This window comes from Protopterus annectens, chromosome 4.part1 (genome assembly GCF_019279795.1).
Source record: "Protopterus annectens isolate FY-2018-M chromosome 4.part1, PAN1.0, whole genome shotgun sequence".
Taxonomy (NCBI): domain Eukaryota; kingdom Metazoa; phylum Chordata; order Ceratodontiformes; family Protopteridae; genus Protopterus; species Protopterus annectens.
Window position 1 is genome coordinate 286,414,821 of NC_056734.1, and position 24,344 is coordinate 286,439,164.

General features: G+C 42.9%; 1 protein-coding gene across 1 annotated transcript in view; it reads right to left on the reverse strand.

Moving 5' to 3' along the window:
* The window catches only part of SPATA16 (spermatogenesis associated 16), a 2,543,770-nt gene that overhangs the window by 1,354,558 nt on the left and 1,164,868 nt on the right, over positions 1-24,344 (reverse strand). The window lies entirely within an intron of this gene.

Consider the following 24,344-nt stretch of genomic DNA (forward strand, 5'->3'; position numbering starts at 1 on the left):
CTGGCACATTCCTTGAGAACAGAAACATGGTAACTTGTTGAAAGCACCATCACTATAGTATAATCCAAACTAACTTGTTAATGATGGCATTACTGCAAGTGCTTCCTCATGACTGAAATATGCTTAGTTCAAGATGTTTTAGTGTTCATGGCAAGGATTTTTTGTTTTTGTTTCATGAAGTATTCCCTCATCTCAAAGTTTATGTGAGCTCTCAGTCAGCATATTTCAAATTATCAGGGTTGGAAAGATGATATGATGCAAAAAGCTGAAGCTTCATTTTAGGGACTTTCCCCAGATGATACTCCTGCTATGGGATTCTTATCTGCCTCTCAGAATGGGAAACTGGAACTAGCTATCAACTCATACCAGTCAACTGATGGCTCCTCCAGAACTTGGGCAGCTCTTCCACAATGGGTCAGCTATAGCATACTTTGGACCAGAAACCTCTATACAGCTGGCTTTCACAACCTTCATCTAGGGCCAGATATCATTACTCTCATCTTATTAACATCATGGTCACAAAATTCTAGTAAAAACATAACCTCAGATTCACTAACATCATTCTGCAAAGTGGACAGTTGTGTTCTACTGTACAAATACACTGCATGCTTCTACAATAGAGTGCAACCCTAGTAATTAAAGAAGTTTATTTTTTCCCCAAAATCTCTTTATTTCAATTTTCTTTTTTCCAAATAATAACAATACAATAACTCAAAAACACAAATAAACAATACAAATACATATCTAAAGAAAACAGACAACAATCTCGTTTTGAGAAAATTATGCATATATATATATATATATATATATATATATATATATATATATATATATATATATATATATACAATATATACACTTGAAGTCACTACATCGCGAAGTAGAGTATGAGAATTCTTATGTTCATTTGGTCTCATAAGGGATAGTGGAATGGGGATAGTCTATATAGAAAGTAAAAACAGAAATTCAACCATTTATTGTATGGTTAGGGAAAATATCTAGATACACACATACTAAGAGAAGGGGGAAGATGCAAGAAAACTAGTTATACTACATTCATTTCTTATTAAAAGGTTAGCTTTCCATGTCAATTTGTGGGTGAATTTTATTTGTCAAGAATTATATCTAGTAAGTAACCCCAATATTTTTGGTAATAGCATTTGTTTTTTGTTTTTGAATAAACTAATTTGTGAGGAGATATATTTGATAGCAAGATTGCTACAATTTTCCCATGTAATTGGTGACATGACATTCCAATTCTTTGTAATAAGGAATTTAATAAGGGCACACATCGCAATAAAGACGTTTTAATATTTTTGGAAGTTGATTGATGTTAATGTGCAATATAGCTGTCTCCCATGTAAGGGTTGATTTTTCATATCCCATCTTCTCTAATCTTACTCTCAAGGAACATCATAAGTTGTGTATCTTAGTACAGTTCCACATGATATGTAAAATATCAGCTGTTTGATCAGGACAATGGGGACATATAGGCGAAAAGTTAGGATTGAATTTATTTAATTTAGATAAGGTATAATATATATTGTTATTTACCATAATTTGTGTATATAACAGCTTCTTGAAGCGAATGAATTTGACTTTATTTTCAATGGCTAGTTTCTTATTTTCTTCAGTCAGTGACTGATTTTTCGTTTGCCAATAGTTTGAAAATAATAAAGAATTCTGATGTTTTGCGATCATTACAATTTTATGTCCTAGAAATTGTTTTCCCTTTAATCGCAAGATTTTCAAGTATTAATTTAACTAAATTTATGTTCTGTAAGTCAGTGTGTATTTGTGAGAATTTAGCATTTATAAGATGGTGAAGTTTGTTAAGGATAATACTATATTTCTTAGGAAGTTTGAGTTCAAGTCTCATTTGCCCCGTGTTAGAGTCTTTCCATTGGTATATATCCCATATTGTGTAGTCTTTTATCAGGGGGTAGTTTGTTAGATTTGCGGGTTTATTATTTATTAGTAGATTAGGATTTAGGTGTAACAATTGTATAAGAGCAAAAGCTTCAGCTAATTGCAATGACTTAAATAGTTTCTGTGTTGTAAGAATCATGTTTTTAATTAGTGAGTGTAGATTCTTTGTGTATATGCTAGCCTGGTTTAAATTCAAGAATGGTAGCGATTTGATATTATAGCCAAGGGATTTCAACTGTTCATACCAGATTTTGGTCCACTGGGGTGTCCAAGTATTTATATATGAGTCATAGTTTATTATTTGTATTAGTCTGTAGACAGTAATTATACTATAGTAAAGCTTAAAAATCAGGCAACCCCAATCCTCCCTTATCTTTGGCGAGTACAAATTTTCCATATTTAATTCTGGTAGATTTGAGATACCATAAGAATCTTGATATAGCTTTTTCAATGGTAAGAAAGAAGTTTTGGGGAATATTTGAAAAAGTAGCATTTAACTGAAAGAGTATTCTTGGTAGAAAATTAATCTTGACAATGCTAGCTTTTGACAGTAGAGACATATTGATGTTCTTCCATCTATTAATATCGTTTTGAATACTAGTCCATGTACCTAGTAGGTTATTGTTTATAGTATCTTTGAAGTCCGAAGTAAATAGTATTCCTAGATATTTTATCTGATAGTTTATTTTGATCTCACTCATGGGAAAGTACAATTCTTTATGACCTATAGGACTGAGGGGAAATATGTGACTTGTTTAAATTTAAGTTATAGTTTGAAACTACCGAGAACTCATCAATAGCTTTAAGTATTTTTGGGAGGTCAGTAGTGGGGAGTGGGAAATATATATTTAAGTCATCAGCAAAGGCCGAGTATATAAGATTTGCATTGTGGATTCTGGGAATAAGATGAAAGGTTTTTTGTGAAATAAACAGAAGGAGGGGTTCTAGATAAAGATTAAATAGGTATGGCGAAAGAGGACATCCTTGTCTTGTACCATTGGATAAGAGTATAGGGTTAGTTATAAGTTTGTTTACCTGTATAGTGGTAGAAGCTTTTTGATACAGAACCTGGATTGTTTTAATGAATTCTTGAGGAAAACCATATAAAGGCAGTATATTAAAGAGAAAGTGTAAGTTTACTCTATCAAAAGCTTTGGTTGCATCTACTGTAAGGGCATATCTGGGGCATTTATCACTATTAAGTAGTCTTACAATGGTATCTAAGAGGAGGGTGTTGTCACTTGTTTGTCTGTTTGTCATAAAGCCCATTTGTTGTTGGGAAATAATAGAGGGGAGTATATTCTTAAGTCTATTTGCTATAACATGGGCTAATATCTTAAGATCAGTGTTTATGAGGGCTATTGGTCTATAATTTGCTGGATCTGTTGGGTCAGAATGCGGTTTAGGAATCAACACTGTCTTGGATTTATTTAAGTATTTGTCTTTTATTTGTTTGTTTGTTTGTGTCTTTCGGCTTTTCCCGGTTAGGGGTCGCCACAGCGGAACCGGTCTGCTAATGATTGGCAGTTGATTTTTACGTACCGGCTTGCCAGGCCTGACGCACAACCTTCAGCGAAGGTACACCCAGTCACGCATGTCTCCACACAGAAGATGCTCTAGCTGAGAAAAGAACCGGACAGCGTCTTACTGTGAGGCGACAACGCTACCGCAGCACCACCACCGCCATATTGTATTATATAGTTAAAAACTTTTAATAACACTTTGGAGATAGGTTACATGAATAACTTATAAAAGTCAGATGTGTATCCATCAGGCCCACGGGATTTACTTAGTTTTAGTTTGTTTATTGCAGCTTTTATCTCTCTTAATTGTAACTGTGATTTTAACAGTTTCCTTTGATCTTTTGTAATTTGTGGAAAGTGTATATTATGTATAAAATCCTCAAATTTGTCTGTAGATGGTGATAAGGGTATATTATATAATTTCTTATAAATATCTTCAAAAGTGTCCACTATATCGTGGTCTTTATATTTCACCTGTCCTTCATATTTTATTTATTTGATCCTAGGAGGTGCATTTTTATGTTGATTAGTCTAGCTAGGGATTTTGATGGTGTTTGAGCCCATTCTGAATATTGATATATTGACCTTAATTCTAAGAAGGAGATATTTTCTAAATACAGTTTGTGTAATTGTTTTTGCCAATCAGTTATTTTTTCCTCAAGTTCTTTAGAATATTTTTCCTGATGTTCTAGTTCAACAGTGTTTATTTGATACTCTAGTTCATTCTTAAGATTGTTATATTTTTTTTTGAGCCATGCAGATTTTTGAATAATAATACCCCTGATGACCACCTTGGTAGCTGCCCATTGTACGTCATATGGAATTTGAGTGGATATAAAATCATGTTGGAGTTGGGCTAGGACATTCTGAATTTCTTGTGTTGTTTCTTGGTTTTGTATAATTTTAAGAATTAACGCCCAGGTATTAAGATAGGAAATATTTTGTTTATGGGCTTGAAAGTTTATTAAAAGTCTAATTTTGGAATGATCTGAAAGAGTTCTAGGTGATACAGCATAATTTAATTTGTTGGAAAGGAAAGCAAGGGAAATTAGAAAAGCATCTATCCTGGACCAAGTTTTATGAGTGGCTGAAAAGAAAGTGAATCTTGATATTGTTTTATCATATTGAAATTTAACATAAGGGTCAACTAGTTCAAATGTATTTTGTAATTCTTCAGGTGCTGTAGTGGTAGATTGTGACTGTCCGTTTTTATTATGCGATCTATCCTTATCTAGATTTAGTAAAGCATTCCAGTCCCCACCTACAATAAACAGATGATTTGGGTACTTGGCTAATATATTAAAGATTTCATAAATGAAGAGCTGTTGATTTGAGCAGGGGCTATATATATTAAGAAAGCGTAATGGTTTGTTCAAAGTATGATATTCAGTAGTAAATAATACCCATCTTCCCTTTGAGTCAGCTTCATAGGAAGTAATCTCGCCTTTGAAGGATTTATTTACTATAATGGCCACTCCCCTGGACAAGGAACTATAATTTGCAGCAACTATTGTTTTAACCCATTTTCTTTTCCTTTCCCTAACCCAAAGTTGGTCATCTAAGTGAGTTTCTTGCAAGAAAGTTATATCAGCCTTAGTTTGGTATGTGAGGTGCATGAGTACATTTCTTTTCTTTTGATCTACCATCCCTTTAACATTCCAAGAGACTATGGTTATCATTTTTTATTAATATTGCTGAAGTTTCTCATTAGTTGATACACAAAAATACAGTTATAAACTTTTTCTGTTAGTGTATTTATCTTAAGAATAAATGTTGTGACTTCTACACTCCTAAACTCTAAATAGGTGCCTAACCACCCATCCCTCTGTACAGGGGTGTAGCTAGGATTTTCAAATTTGTACTGATAGCTCTCAAACTGCTACCCCCCTCCCCAGCCAAGCTACGACCATTCTCGTAATTCACGGTTCGCTCTTTTAGTGTCGATGAAGAGGCATTCACTGTAATGCCTCTTCAGTAATATAATATAAATTCACTCAAACTCGGTTCCTTGAACTGAAAAATAACCTGAAATGTCAGTTCTTATGCAGCATGGTAGTTGGGGTAGAGACTTTATGCGTTTGTTTTCTGTAACTAAGGTACAGGTTTTGAGTTTGAGTAAATTACTAACCACCTGCTACCACTAACTAGGATGTTTCATTCACACACACATACCCCTACCTACCTCTTAGTGCAAGAAATATGGACAAAGCCTAAAATAAACAGGGACAGATATTAAATAATGTTCTCGTGAACTTAGAAAGTTGCTAGAATAACAGGATTTGTGCTAGTATGAGAAAGTTGCTAGAATAACAGGATTTGTGCTAGTATGAATTTTTCTAAAGGACATGAAGTCTGAAGCTCAAATATCTGTCATTTAGCAACTTCAGCCTTCAGCGATTTTCTAGAAAATCACAAAATTTATGAGGAACAGACAAAAAATATGGGGCAAAAATCTGGGCATTCTGCAAAATGTGGACAGTTGAGAGGTATGCTACCTACCACACACACACACACCTCTCAACCTCTTATAGCAACAAACTCATAAATAAAACTGAGGCAAAGGCCCAAAAATAAGGACATTTTTTTTTAAATATTGCTCTTATAAACTTAGAAAGATAATAGAATAGTAGTAGGTCTTGCATCAATACGAATTTTCTGAAAGGTATGAAATCTGAAACTGAAATGTCTGCATTATTTTCTAACTTCAGTCTTTAACAATTTGCCACTAATTTGCCAGAAAACTGCAATTTTATGAAAAACGGACCAAAAATGTGATGCAAAAATATAAAATTGCCAGACAATACAGCTGGGAACCTGTCAAAGGAGGGACACCATTTTAATATGAGCACAGTTAACTTAGAGCAGCTGACAAAATTAGAGAATCTACATGCATTTCTGAAATAAAAGTAATGTATAACTCTGATCATTACAGTTATTTATAAAAGTAAAGTAAACCCTCCATGTTTTCTTCCAAAATTGCTATTTTGTGGAGGGATCATTAGGGGAAGAGCAACATTTTGAGCCAAAATCAGGGACAGTTGAGGTTTGGCTATGCCTAATTCTATAAAGCAATTTATTTGCATGTACCTCTCAACCTGTTAATGCAATAAATCTGGACAAAGCCAAATATATTGAGGGAACATATAAACAGTACTAAAATTGCTCTTGTATAAACTGGGACAGTTGATAGAACAGGTCTTATTTTAGCATGCATTTTTCTGAAGGTTATAAAGTCTGAAACTAGTGTGTCATTATTTAGTGACTTAATTCCTAAATCATTTGCCAGAAAACCACAAATTTTGAGGAACAAACCAAAAATAAGAAGCAAAAAATCTATTCATTCTTTGAAAATCTGGACAGTTGGGAGGTATAGTTCAGTTGGGGCTGTCTAAGTCTGCCCTTCCCTCACAAAACCATGGTCGAATGGAGCCTCCCCTGCAGCCATTCCAATGATCCATTACTTTGCTATTTCACTCCATTTACCATAAACACTAATGTGCATACTGATTTACTTCTATGATGATTTGAACATCATTTGAAAGTTTTATTTTGCATTTTACAGCACAAACACTAAGACATCTGCTAAACAAACTTGGCATTAAAACTTCTCTGCCCTTGAAACTCACATTCATTGAAACAACATTAAAACCCACATTCAAAGAAAAATACATTTTACCCGTGGCAGATAAAATTAATTCTGGGCTGCTTTTAAATCACAGGCCCCTTGCATATGAAACATACATGTGCTCTTTGATACACCTTCCTATTGCTTTGAACATTTTTCCAGTAAACAATGAAACAAAACTGCCCAATTCAGAACATTTCCATCATAAAAGTCTACTCAAACTTCTACAGTCCACCATTATCAGTAAATAATATGCACAATCTCTGAAGTAGTAAAAAAAGTCATCTAAATAATTCCACATTAAATAAATCTAACTAATGAAGAGGTTGCTGCTAGCAATCACCTTTATATTTCATGGCTTCACCGAAAAATAAAGTGCCTGATGCCCCTGAGGAATAAATTGCCTAAATTACATTAAAAATAAGCTAGTAATATTGCAATAGGAAATGGATGGCAAACTGATAACAAGCTCATAGTTAGTGTCTTAACTTTCAGTACAGCAGCATTCACCCCTTATGGGAGTAGAACCAACAACCTTCTGCATTAAAAGCAAGTACACAACATGTTGTGCTACTAGCAATGTGAGCCGACTTAGCATAATCAGCACTAAACTTCTCTTCTCCTGCAGCTCTCAACTCCTTGTAAAATCTACGCAATACTCAACTACATCTCAACTTCGCAGCACAAGAAGTCTGGAAAAAGCCAAATTTATTGGGGTGGGTCAAAAGGGCAAAAAACAGGAACACATTAAACATTGCTTGTATAATCTTGGAAAGCTGCTATAATAAAATGCTGTGTTTCCATCATACATTTTACTGCCAAGGTCCCTGTGCAAAATAGTCAGAACAACATACCACTATGCCAAATCACCTGCTTTGTGAAAGAGAGGAAGACTGAAACTTAAATGACTATCATTTAATGAATTCAGTTCTCACCATAGCTGTCAACCTCTTAGCACAAAACACCTGGACAAACCCAGTAATGAGGGAATACAGCCCTCAAACATATTCAGTGAATTCAGTTCTTGCCATAGCTGTCAACCTTAGCACAAAAAACCTGGACAAAGCCAATAACATGGTATTACAGTCCCAAAAATAAGGACAAATTTCAAATAGTCATAAACTTAAAACAATTGCTATAAAAAGGTTGTGTTACTATATATTTATTGCTAGAATAAAAAGTTGTTTTACTATGTATTTTCTGAAGAATATGAAGTCTGAAATTCAAATGCCTGTCAATTTTACTTCTGACGAAACAAAAACAATTTTCAGCAGAGGCCCAGGGAGAAATACTGTAGACACATGTCTTTGTAAAATGGCAGGACACCAGAGCAAATCCACACAAACACAGGGATAAGATGCAGACTCCACACAGAAGGTACCCCAGCCAAGAATCAAACCAGAAAACCTACAGCTGTGAGGCAACAATACTGCCACTGCAGTAAGTAAAAGTCCTAATTGAAAAATTGAATAAAAAAACAAGGAAAATAAGCAATGTCTGAAATAGAAGTTTGACTCACAAGTATGGTATAACCACACTGCCCTAAAAATATGCTGCACATTGTGACATCACAACCAGATAATGCTTCAACCTGCAGTTTAAAATGGTGGGCAGAGTTTTTATACACTTATCAGAGAAAACACTTTGTACTTGTGAATCAGGCAGAGTACTTTGTACTTGCTGGATTTGCACTCTTTCTTCCTGACTGCTTTTTCACACTCAGAAGTATTCAATAAGAGCAGACTTGTTCTGCTTTGTCTGTCTGTCAGTATCACTGCTATTGGCACTGGATTTAGCATGCACATTTGTTAAAGCTAAATTCTTTACAAGTGATGCAGGAATATAGGAAGTAATTACATCAGATTTATTCAATTTTATGATTAATGCTTTAAATATTCACCTACACTTTTTCAGTCACCTTTTACAAGAACACATATTAAGGAGATTATGGTCAGTGCCACTTGTTAGTGTGTTGTACAAATATGGGTAACACACAAAATTCCATCTCCTACAAGGTTCTGCTGCATATCATAAAATATACCACTTGTTGCTTTTATAAAGCAAGTCATATTAAGATTTATGCAAGGAAGAAAAACTAGCATATGGGGGCAACAGTCATGTAATAATTATGACTGGACCCATTACTGCATCTTTCACTTTCAAAAATAAGAAGTTATGTACCTACCATAACGTTCCATGTTAGTTGTCTTCTCTCGCCTTCTTTCTTGCTTGATGGGTTCAGAGCCGATCCCTCGGCTCCACTTGCTAAGCTCGAGAGTCACTTTTACCAGCTCGAGGCAGCCCCATATCCCATGATGCAAGGCGGTAAGTACCCAGATCTCGTTTGCTGACAAAGGGCAATAGCACCAAGCATAAAATACTTCCCAAAGGAAGAAAGAAAACTTACAGATGGAAGAAGGACCAGGTCTGAATGGTCTTCAGCATAACAGTTTCTGATAACAAGGTCTGTCCAGGCCAGGGGGAAGGAGGGAGGGTCACAAGAAAGAAGGCGAGAGAAGACAACTAACATGGAACGTTATGGTAGGTACATAACTTCTTAATGTTAAGTTGTCAATCTCGCCTTCATTCTTGCTTGATGGGACCGTCCTAGCACCTCTATCCTGGGTGGCTCAATGGAACAAACTCTTGAGGACTGTAGAGCCAAAACTGGCTCTGTCCCTGGAGGCCAAGTCCAATTTGTAATGGGAAACAAAAGTGTGAGGAGTAGCCCAAGTGGCGCTGCACAAATAGTGTCCAAAGGAAGTCTAGCTTGAAAAGCTGTAGAAGTAGCTAAGCTCCTAGTTGAATGTGCTTTAGGTTTTGAGCACAGCTGTTTTCCCCTGAGTATAAATTTCAGAGATGACCGAAGAAAGCCATCTGGACAAGGTCACTTTAGAAACAGGAAGGCCTTTTTATTATCCGCATAGGAAACAAAAAGTTGATCAGATTTTCTAAATTTTTTGTTCTGTCCAAATAATATCTAAGTTGACGGTGGACATCAAGATAATGTAGCTTTTGTTCAGCTCTATCTGAATAGTTAGGGAAAATACAGGAGATCAATGGATTGATTCAAATTGTTCTTTGAAGCGACCTTAGGTAAAAAGGTTGGGTTAGTTCTCAAAGATACTCTGTCTTTGTGAAAAACCAAATAGGGGGGTCGAACCGAAAGAGCATGAAGTTCAGACACCCTCCTGGCAGATGTAATAGCCACTAGGAATAAAGTTTTCCAAGAAAGATATTTCAGGGAACAAGAAACAGCTGGCTCAAGGGGAAGAATCAAGGATGTCAGCACTAAATTTAGATCCCACTGAGGAGGAGGAGGATTCCTGATTGGAGGCTTTAGTAGGAAAATTCCTTTCAAGAAGGCCCTGCAGAGCCTATGGGACATAATATTATGATCTGCTATCCCGACATGAAAATTGGAAATAGCAGCCAATTGAACTCTGACTGTGGAAGAAGAGGAGCCTGCATGAAAAATCTCTGCTAAGAAGTCCAGGACTGCCTGAACAGGGGCAGTAAAAGGATCAATATTCTGGGCCTTAGCCCAATAAGAAACGTTCCATTTGCTTGTATAAATCCTCCTGGTAGAGGATTTTAGCGGGTTACTATGATGTCTCTAACTGAGTTAGAGATCAAAGGAAGCCTGGCTAAGGAAGGAAGTGGAGCAACCATGCTGTGAGGTTGAGAGAAGGGATTGACTGGTGCAGCTGACCCGATTGGTGAATCAGAAGATCTGGCACTGGGTCCAGATGCCACGGCTGCACCAAAAGGTGATGATGGAGAAACGGGAACCAAACTTGTCGAGGCCAGTAAGGGGCAATGAGAATCAATTTGGCTCTCAAAACGGTAGCTTTCTGGATCACCTGAGGGATCAGAGGAAATGGAGGGAAGGCATAAAGAAGTCCCTGGGGCCAATCCTGGGTCAGAGCGTCTCTGGGGATGGCCTGAAAGAGGAAGAGGCTGAAGAAGTCTGGGCATTTGCTGTTTTGGGGAGTAGCAAAAGATCGCAACATGGGCGACCCCATTCCAGAAAAATCTCTTCCGCTATAGATTGCTTGAGAGACCACTCGTGAGGCATGAGAATAGCTCTGCTCAATCTGTCCGCTACAATGTTGGTTTTCCCAGGGATATGCGTTGCTACCAGAAACCGATGAGAGGAGATCGCCCATTGCCATAGTCTGAGCGCTTCTCGACACAAGGGGTAGGACTTGGTTCCGCCCTGTTTGTTGATATACCAAACTACAGACATGTTGTCTGTGTGGACTGCAATTGTCCCTACGGGAAGAAAGTCGTTGAGGGCTTGCAACGTTAAAAGCACTGCTCTCATCTCCAGGACATTTATGTGCAGATGGTACTCGAACGGCTGCCACGTCCCATGAACCATCCTGCCCTGATAATGACCCCCCCACCCGATCAGGGAGGCATCCGTAGTGACAGTGGCTCTCGGGGACGGGGGTACAAAGTACCTGCCTTGGTGAACCTGAGGCGATGTGATCCACCAAGCAAGATGCTCTTTGCATGTCTGTGTCACCAGAATCTGGTGACGCATTGGAAGTTGCTGGTATGACCATTGTGTGAACAGCATCCACTGAAGAAGGCGCATGTAGAATCGAGCCAGGGGAAGAAGAATAATGGCCGCAGCCATGAGACCTAATACCTTTAGAACCATTCTGGCCTGTACTTTCTTGCTGGCCAGAATGATCCTGACATGACTCTGAATGTCTGAAACTCTTTGATCTGTAAGGGTAGCTGACATCCGAACAGTGTTTAAGTTTGCGCCTATGAAGGTAATAGACTGGCAGGGCGATAAGGATGACTTTTCGTTGATTGAGATGCCCAAATGAGAACAAAGGTCTATTGTGTAATCCCTGGCTTGTATAAGCTGATGCCTGGTGGTGGCTGACAGGAGCCAGTCGTCGAGATACGGAAACACCTGGAATCCTTGACGTCTCAGGTGAGCTGTGACCACTGCCATGCATTTGGTGAACACTCTGGGGCTGTAGTGAGACCAAAGGGCAGGGCTCTGAACTGGAAATGACTGGACCCCAGCCGAAGCGGAGAAATCTCCTGGAGCGTCTGTGAATTTTGATGTGATAGTACGCATCCTGAAGATCTATTGAGCACATCCAGTTGTCCTTCTGTAAGAAGGGCAGAATTGACTGAAGAGTGACCATTCGAATCTTGTCTTCCTGACAGACTTGTTGAGTCTGCTGAGATCCAATATTGGTCTCCAGTCTCCGTCTTTTGGGGACCAAAAGAACCTTGAGTAGATTCCGGCTCTGAATGGTCTATTGTAACTGGCTGAATGGCTCTTTTGCAGTAGTTTTGAGACTTCTAACTCTGCAACCTCCCTTAGACCGGGTGGTACGTCTGGAAGGGAACTTGAGGGAAGGACTTTCCTCGAAAGGAATGTAACCCTTGGATATGATCGACTGTACCCATCTGTCTTGAGTGAGGGAATGCCAGGCTTCTGGGTACAGTGATAATCTTCCCCGACTGCCTCCAAGGAGGGACAGCCGGGCAACACCTCAGGGATGCTGAAAGGGCTTGTCAGAGAGAGGCTCCCTGTTTCCCTGGTTTTCGACCCCTCTGCCTCTAGAGCGTCTGTTGTTGTTACCCCTCTGCCTCTAGGGGTAAACTGACCACGTGAATCCGGCGTGACTCCTTGGGATTTACGGAACCACATTTTCCCACCTTCTGTCCTTTGGGATAAGGTCTAGAAGGGGTGGAAAACGGACTCCAACAGCAGAAAGAGTCTTGCCGTCCTGTTCGCACCTGGTCAAGGTTTCCTTCACCTGAGGGCCAAACAAAGCTGACCCATCAAAGGGAGAATTTGTGAAGGACGCCTTAAAGGGATCCGCCAAAATCACATAGCCGCATCCAGGCTTGGCGCCTAAGAGCCACACCTGTACCTGCGTCTACTCCATCCGCAGCATAAGATATTAGCCGCATGGAGGAGTTTGCAATTGAATTGAGGGTTCCTAGCTGCGAAGCAATTTTTTCTTGAGCCCCTGCAGCTGTAGGATCCTGAACTACTTCACCCAGCTCCTTAAGGATATCCCTCTGGAGTCTGGTGAAGTGACATAGGTAATTCAGCGAGCATAGCAAAGGTCGCTGAGGAAAACATCCGCTTACCGTACCTATCCATGGTCCTAGAGTCCTTATTAGGAGGATGGACGGGCACGGAAGGATCTGCAAGTTCCTGCCTGGTGGCCGCAGCCACCAGCATGGCAACAGCGGGGACACCCTTAGTGAGGAATTGCTTGTCACACGGGCAGTGATAAATTTTGAAGGCCTCCTAGGGACTGGCTCTACAGAGTCAGGAGCTGCCCACGCCTTCGTGCAACAACCTGCATAAGGGGGTCGAAAGGCGGAGACACCCAGGAGGTGGAGGGCCGAGATCCAAACGCCTCTAGGTATACTGACTCATCCTCAGAGGGATTGTTGGTGGGCCAGTTTCCCTCTGTTTCAGGAGTTCTAGGATGTCTGAGAAGGAGACATCCTCAGAGGGGATCTAGGGATCCCTCTGACTCATCAAAGTCAGTATCCAGTGACAGACTCGGGGAGTCTACATGCTTCCTCTTACAAGTCCTCTTCCTAGGAGGATCTCCCGAAACATCAGGAGAATCCTCGGAAGAGGGGAAATTCCCAATGGGGAAACCTGAGGCGGAGGATCTCTGGGTCCTGTAGCAAGAGAAGTGGCAGAGATGTCAACAGGTACTATAGAGGAGGAGCTAGGAACAGACTGCTGACTGATACCAGTGGCCAGTACACTCTTCATCACCTCGAATGCTCCCTCCCAGGCAGGTCCGAGAGAGCCCGCTCAAGAGCTAGGAACCCAGGGACCACCGAAGGGAAGTCTCCGAGGCAGATGTCGGAGCCGAGCTCACCAAGGCCGAGGCTCCAAGGGAAGAGCGGGTTGGACAAGGGTCCGATGCCACTCACCCCTCGGAGGAGACCATGAAAGCCCGACCACGAATCCCTCTAAGGAAGGTCTCAAGAGGAGATAAGAGTAGAGGCTGAAGGAACAGAAGGGGTATCTGTCCTCCAGCCGTAGCAGTAACCATTCCCGCAGACTCCAACTCCAAGCTCTGGGGTAGAGTTGAAGGAGGAACTGTAACGGGGTGTGGACCAACAGTCATCTGTTGAGACGGACTATGTAACATTTGGGCCAGTACCTGTGACTTAAGTAATCTACTGACCACTCTCTAGGTCATGATCTGACAGTCTGGATGACCTTGAAGATCGGCTCCGATGGCTCCGTTCGAAAGAAGGTGAAGGAGCCGAAAGTATCGGCTCCAAGGAAGGAGACCTCGACCTCTTCCTGGAATGAGCCATCGGAGCCGATACTATAGATCCTGTCGGAGCCGACTTCGGAGCCGACAGGAAACCTCGATGTATCGGCTCCAGCCGATACAGCCAAAGTAACGGTGTGTCGGAGCCGACACCGATGCCTGCCACATGGGTGTCGGAACCGATCGGAGCCGACCAGATTCGGCACCGATAGCCATCGGTGCCGAAGGCTGTTAAGCCAGAATCGGCTCCAGCCAGAGCGATCTCGACTCGAACGAGTCAGCCGAGGCCGCAGGCTTAGACACAGAAGCCTGGGCCTTGGAAGATTTAACTGATTTAGATGGAGCCGACTTAGCCGGAGAGCCCTCCGGCTTAAGAAGGCCCCTAAGGATCAGTTTGTTCGTCTTTCCTGCAGGACTCTCTGGCTGAAGGAATGACAAATAGCACAGGAGTCCTGCAGGTGAAGAGGCCCCAGGCAATACAGGCAGAAGTGTGACCGTCTGTCAGAGACATCTTCTGACAGCACGAGTCACACTTAAAACCTGAGACCCTCTCCTTTGACATGGTGCTTAACAAACACACACACACCAGTCAAAAAATTAAATAAAATACCAAAAGGTATTTGTATAAAACACACACACCCTAACAGGGAGGGATGGGATGGGTAAAGTTTGACTAAAATAAATTAGAAAAGACAGGGATTTTCTGTCACAAAATGTAAATAATTAACTAATAACTAATAATTAAGGGTTTTTAAGAAAAGGGCTTAAATATTCAAAAGTGAATCACTTACCAGGAGCTGGTAAAGGAGGACCTCATGTTAAGCGGCAACGAGATCTGGGTACTTACCGCCTTGCATCATGGGATATGGGGCTGCCTCGAGCTGGTAAAAGTGACTCTCGAGCTTAGCAAGTGCCGAGTCGGAGCCGAGGGATCGGCTCCGAACCCATCAAGCAAGAATGAAGGCGAGATTGACAACTTAACATTAGTAATTTCCCAGCTCACACTTTATTTTCTGTGGTTTAATCAAACTATGTACTACTTGATAAACAATGTTAATTTAAAACAGAAAATCAGTACAAGGCAAGATATGTGTGTGTGTGTGTGTGTGTGTGTGTGTGTGTGTGTGTGAGAGACACACACACACACACACACACACACACACAAAACAAGTAAACACTATGCTTTTATCAATCTGCAGAGCTAGAGAAATAAACAGTTGTCAAAACATACTGTAAGAAAAACGTATTGGACATCCCCTACCTGAGTCTCTAGAGCTGGACAGCGTAGGTGGCACATTTGTGTCCTGTGTGGTTATTTATCATAGAGGACAGCCCAAATGAGGAACTTGAGTGTCCAAGATAAACATCAAGAGATGAGATTCTAGCCTGTGTTTTCTTCCACTTTAATAGACAGTATAACAACTGGCAGATGATAATATGATACTTTTAAGCCAAATATATTTGATGTAAATAGTGTGAAGTATTTATTGTGGGGACAAAATGTATACACGCGCACACACACACACACACACACACACACACACACACACACACACACACACACACACACACACACACAATATTACTCACCAACCCTTGGTTGCAAGACTGAAGTGAGACCATAACGAATCCTCCTCCCGCTTTGACCAAAAGCATTTGAAACGAATCCTCCTCCCGCTTCGACCAAAATGAATCCTCCTCCCGCTTTGACCAAAAGCATTTGAAACGAATCCTCCTCCCGCTTTGACCAAAAGCATTTGAAACGCTAAGCATTTGAACTGGCCGGTTGGCCGGAAATACATGTGCGGAGCTCCTGACTGGCTGCCCTGATACGCTACTGGCTGGTCGGCCGGAAATACATGTGCGGAGCTCCTGACTGGCTGCGCTGACATCATCGTGCAGTAAAGCGCGAAAATAACAGAAAAGTGAACATTTAAAATGCTAGCCCCCTTCTATATAAGTTGTACTGAAATCAGTACAGTGCGTATGCCTCCCGATGTCCCTGCCTCTGTATTAGTAAATGTGAATGAGTTAAGAAACTAAAAGAGACTATTATTTTTAGCAACAAGGAGTAAATATTTATCAGAGGGATGTCAATAATACCCATACTGTTCCGAATGCGAACAGTCATCAGCTAACAGACTGTGCCCATCCCTTTTGTTATTTATGTACTGCATATTCATTTTCAGACTTCTTAAAATATTATGTTAATTGTACCCTTAGATATTATATAGAGAGAAAGAGAAAAGTAGCTTTTATAAAAAGTTTTGTAGTAACAACAACATATTATAATTCTTAACATTTCAAGAGTTATTAAAGAGTTTACAAAACAATATTTATAAAAAAACAAATACAATATATGAACATTTAAAGAAGGCAACACTTTAAAATTCAACAACAGTTGCATTATTCTTGCTAACAGCAACTAACTGTGGTTCTTTAAAATGTATTGGAAACTTAGTTTAACACTGCACTGGCAAAAGCCATACAAGCACATCATTGTGAACTCATATATTATTAATTAACCAGTGCTATCTACTGGACAAACAGGGAAAAAAAAGACAAAAATGTTTTTGTACCTTGCTCATAGACACATTTAAAAGTAACTCACTGGTTATGCCAGTAGAATAATGATTATACATTTTAAACATTTAAAGAAGGCAGCACTTTAAAATTCAACAACATTTGCCTTATTCTTGCTAACAGCAACTAACTGTGGCTCTTTAAAATGTATTGGAAACTTCATTTAACACTGCACTGGCAAAAGCCATATAAGCACATCATTGTGAACTCGTATATTAATAATTAACCAGTGCCATCTACTGGACAATAGAAAAAAAGAAATGTTTTTGTACCTTGCTCATAGACACATTTAAAAGTAACTCAATGGCTATGCCAGTAGAATAATGATTATACATTTTAAACATTTAAAGAAGGCAGCACTTTAAAATTCAACAACATTTGTATTTTTGCTAACAACAATTAATTAGAAGTTATGTACTTACCATAACGTTCCATCTGAGTAGGTGGATTCATTTGTCTGCAACCTGTGGGTATGGATCCGATATCGGATCCGAACCGGCATGGTTTATCCAGCTATGGATCCGAGCTCCTAGCTCCTCCCCTCACCCATAATGCCCTGCTCTCCCTACATGACCTCAGATCGAGTTTGCCCTGCACCAACTACCCTAACCAAAGGGTAACACACCCTATGCAGGAAACTGACAAGGCCAGGGGGATAGGAGGGCGGGATGGTTGCAAACAAATGAATCCACCTACTCAGATGGAACATTATGGTAAGTACATAACTTCTAAATCTGAAGTAGGAGAATTCATTTGTCAGCAACCTGTGGGACAGAGTCCCCAGCTACCTGAATCTTGGGTGGCCATCATGGAAGGATATTCCGGAGCACCGCGGAGCCAAAGGATGCTCTACCTCTAGAAGTGACATCCAGCTTGTAATGAGTAATAAAGGTATGAGATGAAGCCCAAGTGGCTGCTGAAAAAATGTCATCCAGAGAAACCCTAGACTTAAAGGCCGCTGAAGTAGAGACAGACCGGGTCGAATGAGCATGGACTCCCTCCGGTGCGAGCCTCCCAGAGGCTTGGTACGCCAACAGAATACACTGAGAAATCCAGCGTGACAAAGAAACTTTGGAAATTGGTTTACCCAGATTGAATTTGGCAAAAGAAATGAACAACTGGTCTGATTGCCTATGACCAGCTGTCCTATGAAGGTAAAAATGAAGCTGCCTGTGAACATCCAAGGAATGCAGCTTGTATTCGCCTTTGTTTTGATACTTAGGAAGAAAACAGGGAGGTTGATGGACTGATTAATGTTAGCTTCTGAAGCTACTTTAGGAAGAAAGGAGGGATTGATCCTTAGGTACACCCGGTCCGGATGAAAAATAAAATAAGGCGGTTTCATGGACAGGGCCTGAAGCTCTGAAACTCTTAGCCGAAGTAATGGCTACCAAAAAAGCAGTCTTAAAGGACAAGTATTTAAGATCGACTGTGGCTGCAGGTTCGAAGGGGAGCGGTCAAGGCCTGAAGTACCAAGGAAAGATCCCACGGGGAACCGTTTCTTTGACAGGGGGTCTGAGCAAAAAGGTGCCTTTTAGGAAGGTTTTGCATAACTTAGCCGACATAAGAGACCCTGAATCGTGTCCAACATGGTAATGAGATATGGCCGCCAGCTGAACTTTGACCGTGGAACTACTGGCACCATCATTAAAGAGAGTAGTAAGGAAATCTAGAACCAAAGGAAGGGGAACCATGAAAGGATCTAGGTCTTGCCGCTCTGCCCAAATGGAGAAACGCTTCCATTTACTGCGGTAAATTTTTCTGGTAGAGGGCTTGTGGGCCGCTACCAGAATGGCCTTAACTGGGGACGAGATACCGAGTCCTGATTAGAGTGGAACTGGAGCAGCCAAGCAGTCAACTTCAGGTTGTCCAGGTTCGGAGTTGGCAGGTTCGACGGGTGTGATATCAGATCCGGAATGGGATCTAGAATCCAAGGTGGATTCACTGAATGAGACCTTAGGTAAGGGAACCAGATCTGTCGAGGCCAGAATGGGGCAATGAGGATCATTCTGCACCCCAACCGAGAGGCTTTCTGAAGTACTTGTAGCATCAGAGGTAGAGGAGGGTATGTGTAAAGAAGACCGGGAGGTCAAGCATGCACCAGAGCATCTCTCGGAGAATCCCCTGGAGGGGGGATTAGAGCAAAAAAACTGTCGCACTTGGCGTTTAAAGAAGAAGCAAAGAGATCGCAACAGGGAGTCCCCCACTGTGCGAAGATACGTTTCGCTACTTGAGAATTGAGAGACCACTCGTACGGGGAGAGAATGGTGCGACTGAGCTTGTCCACTAGGATGTTGGTCCAACCTGGAATATGCATTGCGATGAGAAAGCGGTTGGTGGGAGATCGCCCATTCCCACACTCTCATGGCTTCTCGACATAATGGGTAAGACCTGGTTCCCCCCTGTTTGTTGATGTACCAGACCACCAACATGTTGTCTGATTGAATCGCAATTGTTCCCAGGGGAAGGAGGGCCTGAAGTGCTTGCAACGCCAAGAACACCACCCTCATTTCCAGAACATTGATATGCAGGGAGGTCTCTGAATCGCTCCACGTGCCTTGGACCATCCGGCCCGCAAAATGAACCCCTACCCGAGGCGGGAAGCGTCCGTGGTCACCGTGGCGAGAGGGGGAGATGCACAAAAGGGGTGGCCCCTGTGGAAGTCCGGAGAATGGAGCCACCACAACAGAGACCGCTTGCAAGCCTTGCTGATTGCAATGGGATGATACAGGGGGAGGGAGAGAAATGACCATTGCACCTGAAGTGTCCATTGAAGCACCCGCATGTTCAAGCGGGCGTGCAGAAGAAGAGTAATCGCTGCCGCCATAGACCCTAGCGCCCTCAGGATCAATTCCACAGGTGTTGAGCTAGAGTGAAGGATGGCCCGCACCTGGAGTAGCAGATTCCGAACCCTGTTGGTTGTGAGAAAGGCTCTTAAATTTCTCGTGTCTAACCTGGCTCCTATAAATTCTATTGTTTGAGTAGGGACCAGGTTGGACTTCTCTATGTTTACCGTGATGCCTAGCTTGGGAGCTAGACGAAGGAAGGAGTCTCTTGCCAAAGAGAGTAGATGCCTTGTTGGGGCGGTGAGAAGCCAGTCTAGGTACGGAAAGACCTGCACCCCCTGAAGCCTCAGGTGGGCCGCAACCACTGCTAACACTTTGGTGAACACCCTGGGGGCTGTGGTGAGACCAAAGGGAAGGACCCTGAACTGTAGTGACTGGCTCCCAGCCGGAAGAGAAAAAGCCTCCTGGATCGTCTGTCCATCCGAATGTGGTAGTACGCATCCTTGAGGTCTATAGAGCACATCCAGTGATTCTCCCCTAGAAGGGGGAGGATGGACTGCAAAGTGACCATCCGGAACTTCTTTGGGAACTGACAGGTTCAACAGGGACAGGTCTAGAATGGGTCTTAGGTCCCCGTCTTTTTGGCACTAAAAAGAACCTGGAGTAGAACCCTGATCCGATCTGGTCTGGGGGGAACGGGCTGGATGGCTCTTTTTCTTAGCAGATGGCCAATTTCTGCTGAAGCGGCCTCACTCTGATCGGGTGGAACATCGGGGAGGATTTTTAACTTTGGGACATGAAGAAAGGGGATCTTGTAACCTCTGGATATAATCCGGAGTACCCAGCGGTCCGATGTAATGGACTCCCATGCCACTAGGTGCTCCGAGAAACGTCCCCGACTGCCTCCAGAGTGGAGCAGTCGGGCAACCACTCAGGGTTGCTGCGTGGGCCGTTCAGAGAAAGGTTCCCTGGACCCAAAGTTCCTGGGAGCCCCTCTGCCCCTAGGGCGGCATCCTCCCTGTCCTCCTCTGCCGCCGAAGGACTGGTTGTCCGGAGTGGGTTGGGAATGCTGTGACTTCCGGAACCACATCTTCTTCTGGCCCTTTTGGTTCCTAGAGTAGGACCTCTGGGGCACAGAGAAGCGGACTCCGATGGCAGACAGCGTCTTCCCGTCCTTCTCGCTCTGAACCAAGGTATCGCAAACCATCTTGCCAAAAAGGGCAGAACCGTCAAAGGGGGCATTCGCGAATGACGCCTTGAAGGGCTCCGTAAAATCGTAGTGGCAGAGCCAGGCCTGCCGTCTTGTGACTAGGCCCGCTCCCGCAGCTCTAGCGGCTCCCTCGGTAGCGTGGGAAAGTAACCGCATAGAGGTGTTAGTCACAGAACGAAGAGTGGCCATACGGGTGGAGTGCATAAGTTTGTCCTCCTCCGATATGGACTCTGGGGGGGATGTAGCGTATTCCTTGATAAGATTGCACTGCATCCTAATGACGTGTGCCAAATAGTTGAGCGCCCTCATTGAGAAGGTCGCTGAACTAAAGATTCGCTTCCCCAAACGGTCCATCATCCGAGACTCCTTGCTTGGGGGATGGACTGATGGACTCTCCTGGGCGAGTTCCCTCTTAGTGGCTGCTGCCGACAACATGGCATCCTACCGAGGGTCCCTTGCTCCAGTGGGCACGGTCAGCAGGGGGGCTAAGGATCCTGTCGGGCCTCTTAGGGATTGGCTCCATGGTGTCCGGGTCCTTCAATGCCCTGGTGGTAATAAGGTCCACCAGGGGGTCGGCAGGAGGGGACACCCAAGAGGTAGACTGGCCCACTTCAAATGCCTCCAAGAACACTGACTCGTCCGAGGAAGACTTTGGGGCAGACCACCCACCTCTAATCCGTAACATTTCCATGATGTCTCCGAAGGAGACATCCTCAGGGGGTGATCTTGGGGAGCCTTCCCCTTCCTCCAAGTCAGTGTCTTCGGTCAAAGACTCGGGGAAGTCTATGTGCCTTCTCTTACACGAATGCTTGCGAGGTGCTTCCTCAGGGTGGCTGTCCGAGGAGCCCTCACCAGCAATGTCCAGAACCACAGGAACTGCTTGGGGCAGTGAAGCGGGCTGTCCCAGTGGCCGGGTGATGGAAGCCTGGCCCAGAGCAGATGGAGTGCAGGACGGAGCCGAAGCAAGGGCCGGGGGGTCTGGATGCCCTCAACAGAGCCCTCTCCACCACATCAAAAGCCGAGGGGGAGCCATTGTCGAGGCTGGCTCCCCCTCGGATCCGATGAGCGGATCGGAGCCGGTGCCGAGCCCCTCGGATCCGAGGGACCAGTGTGCTCTGACAAGGACAGCGCCGAAGGCACACTAAGTCCCTCGGATCCGAAGCTCGGGCCAAGGCTCCGAGAGGTCGGATCCGACAGACTCTAGGGCAGGGTCGGATCCGAAGTACCCAGTACTGTCGGCGCCGACCCACCCGCGGCTATGAGGCTGCCCGGCTCCGGGCGCTCCGAACCCGGGTAGCGGGTCGGAGAAGGAGCAATGGGCTTAAAAAAGGGGGTCGAGCTCCTCCCCAGAGGGGGGGAGGCAGGAGCACTCCCATCTGCATCTGGGCCTGGATGAACCTTCACATCATCCGGTCCAGATCAGCTTCGGAGAGGCTGTAAGTAGACCTCGACGAGGCTACCGAGGTAGGCCTTGAGTGCCGCCTCGATAGCCTCGAAGGAGGTCGGGGCTCCTCATCCTCAGGCTCCGGTGAAAAGCACGGGGACCGGAGCCGATGAGGGGGAGAGCCAGCAGCCAGAGAGGCCGGAGGAGAAGCTCATGCCGGGCGGGCCGAACGGAGGTCTCGGCCCGCCGCTTGTGGTGCTTCTCTCTCCGGTCCTTTTTCCTGGCTTCCCTCTCCTCCGACCCTTTGGCGGGAGTTTGAATCTCAGGTGGAGGAGGGGGAGCAGGCAAGGCAGGGACTGCCGAAGCAGTGACCACCAAGGGGGTGGGGGCCAAAGCCGAGTCTGGGGGCAAGAGTCCCGCCAAGACCAGCTTCGACCTCCGCTCCTTCAATGCCCTGGGGTTGAACCCTGCACAGATTGAACACCCTGAAGTAAGGTGTTCAACCCCAAGGCATCAAACGCACAGAGTGTGGCCATCAGCAGGAGAAAGCTTATGGCCACACTCGGAGCACTTTGAAAAAACAGCCTTTGGGGCCTCAGACATTACTATTTTTTTTTTTTTTTTTTTAAAAATAGTAACAATAAAATAACTAAAACACTCACACAAAGGACCCCAAAAAAAACACACACACACACACACCAACTACGAACCAGCGAGGGGAGGGTACAAACTATATTAAATTAACCCAAAAAAGATATACACAGAAGGGAAACCTATAACTTTCACACAACTTAAAAGTTTTAGAAGTTTTAAAACCCTGTAATAAGAATACTAAGACTTAGCTTTTGGAGCTCTGACGACCCCGCCTTTACCATGCGAGGCAAACTAGATCTGAGGTCATGTAGGGAGAGCAGGGCATTGTGGGTGAGGGGAGGAGCTAGGAGCTCGGATCAATAGCTGGATAAACCATGCCGGTTTGGATACGATATCGGATCCATACCCACAGGTTGCTGACAAATGAATTCTCCTACTTCAGATCTGTGGTTCTTTAAAATGTATTGGAAACTTCATTTAACACTGCACTGGCAAAAGCCACAGAAGCACATCATTGTGAACTCATATATTATTAATTAACCAGTGCCATCTACTGGAGAAACAGGAAGAAAAAAAAAGAGAAATGTTTTTGTACCTTGCTCATAGACACACTTAAAAGCAACTCAATGATTATGCCAGTAGAATAATGATTATACATTTTAACTGAAACTACTAATGACTAGTATTTACACTACTTAAACTATTATATCAAAGGTTATATCCCATGATTTAAATGTAGTTTAACATTCCTTTTTTGTAAGCTGTAAATGCACTTTAAAGTCATTTCTCTATGCAGTCAGTGTTAGGTAGCTTTCCAGCTTTTAAATGTAGAAGGTAGTTATTAAAAGACAGTACCTTAAGTATTACAGTGTAGCAAAAACGTATTCTTTACAGGCAGGTAAGCAGAGTTATTTAGAACACATTCCACATCCATTTGCTTGAAGTTTCCCATAAGAGTGGTATATTCTGTCCTGTAGTTCTTTGGAGCTGTAGCACTTGTTTAGCCTTCCAAATGTTGTTTTTGGATCAAAAGATATGAAAAGAGTTGTCTCAGGCAGGATTTACTTTGAAGAGATGCAGAAAGGTGGATTTTGCCTGGTCAGGTGTTTCCAGGAATATTTCTTCTTCTTTTTAATAAAATGTTAAAGTTGCAGGATGCTTCATTTGGAAACAAATCTTATTTTCAATGAGGTAAGTGCAATATTTACTGAGTTTCTGAAAATTTTGTTTAATTTCTAAAGGAAGATCTTGAGTAATCGTAATTTTATGTGCTCTCCATGTAACATTCTTTTTAACAATATAAGCTGACAGTATCTGTTGAACATGTGCTGAATTAAGCAGTCTGATGTAGATTTGTCTTGGAAGATCACTTGTTTGTGTATGCTTTATAGCTCTGTGGGCTCTTTCAATCACTA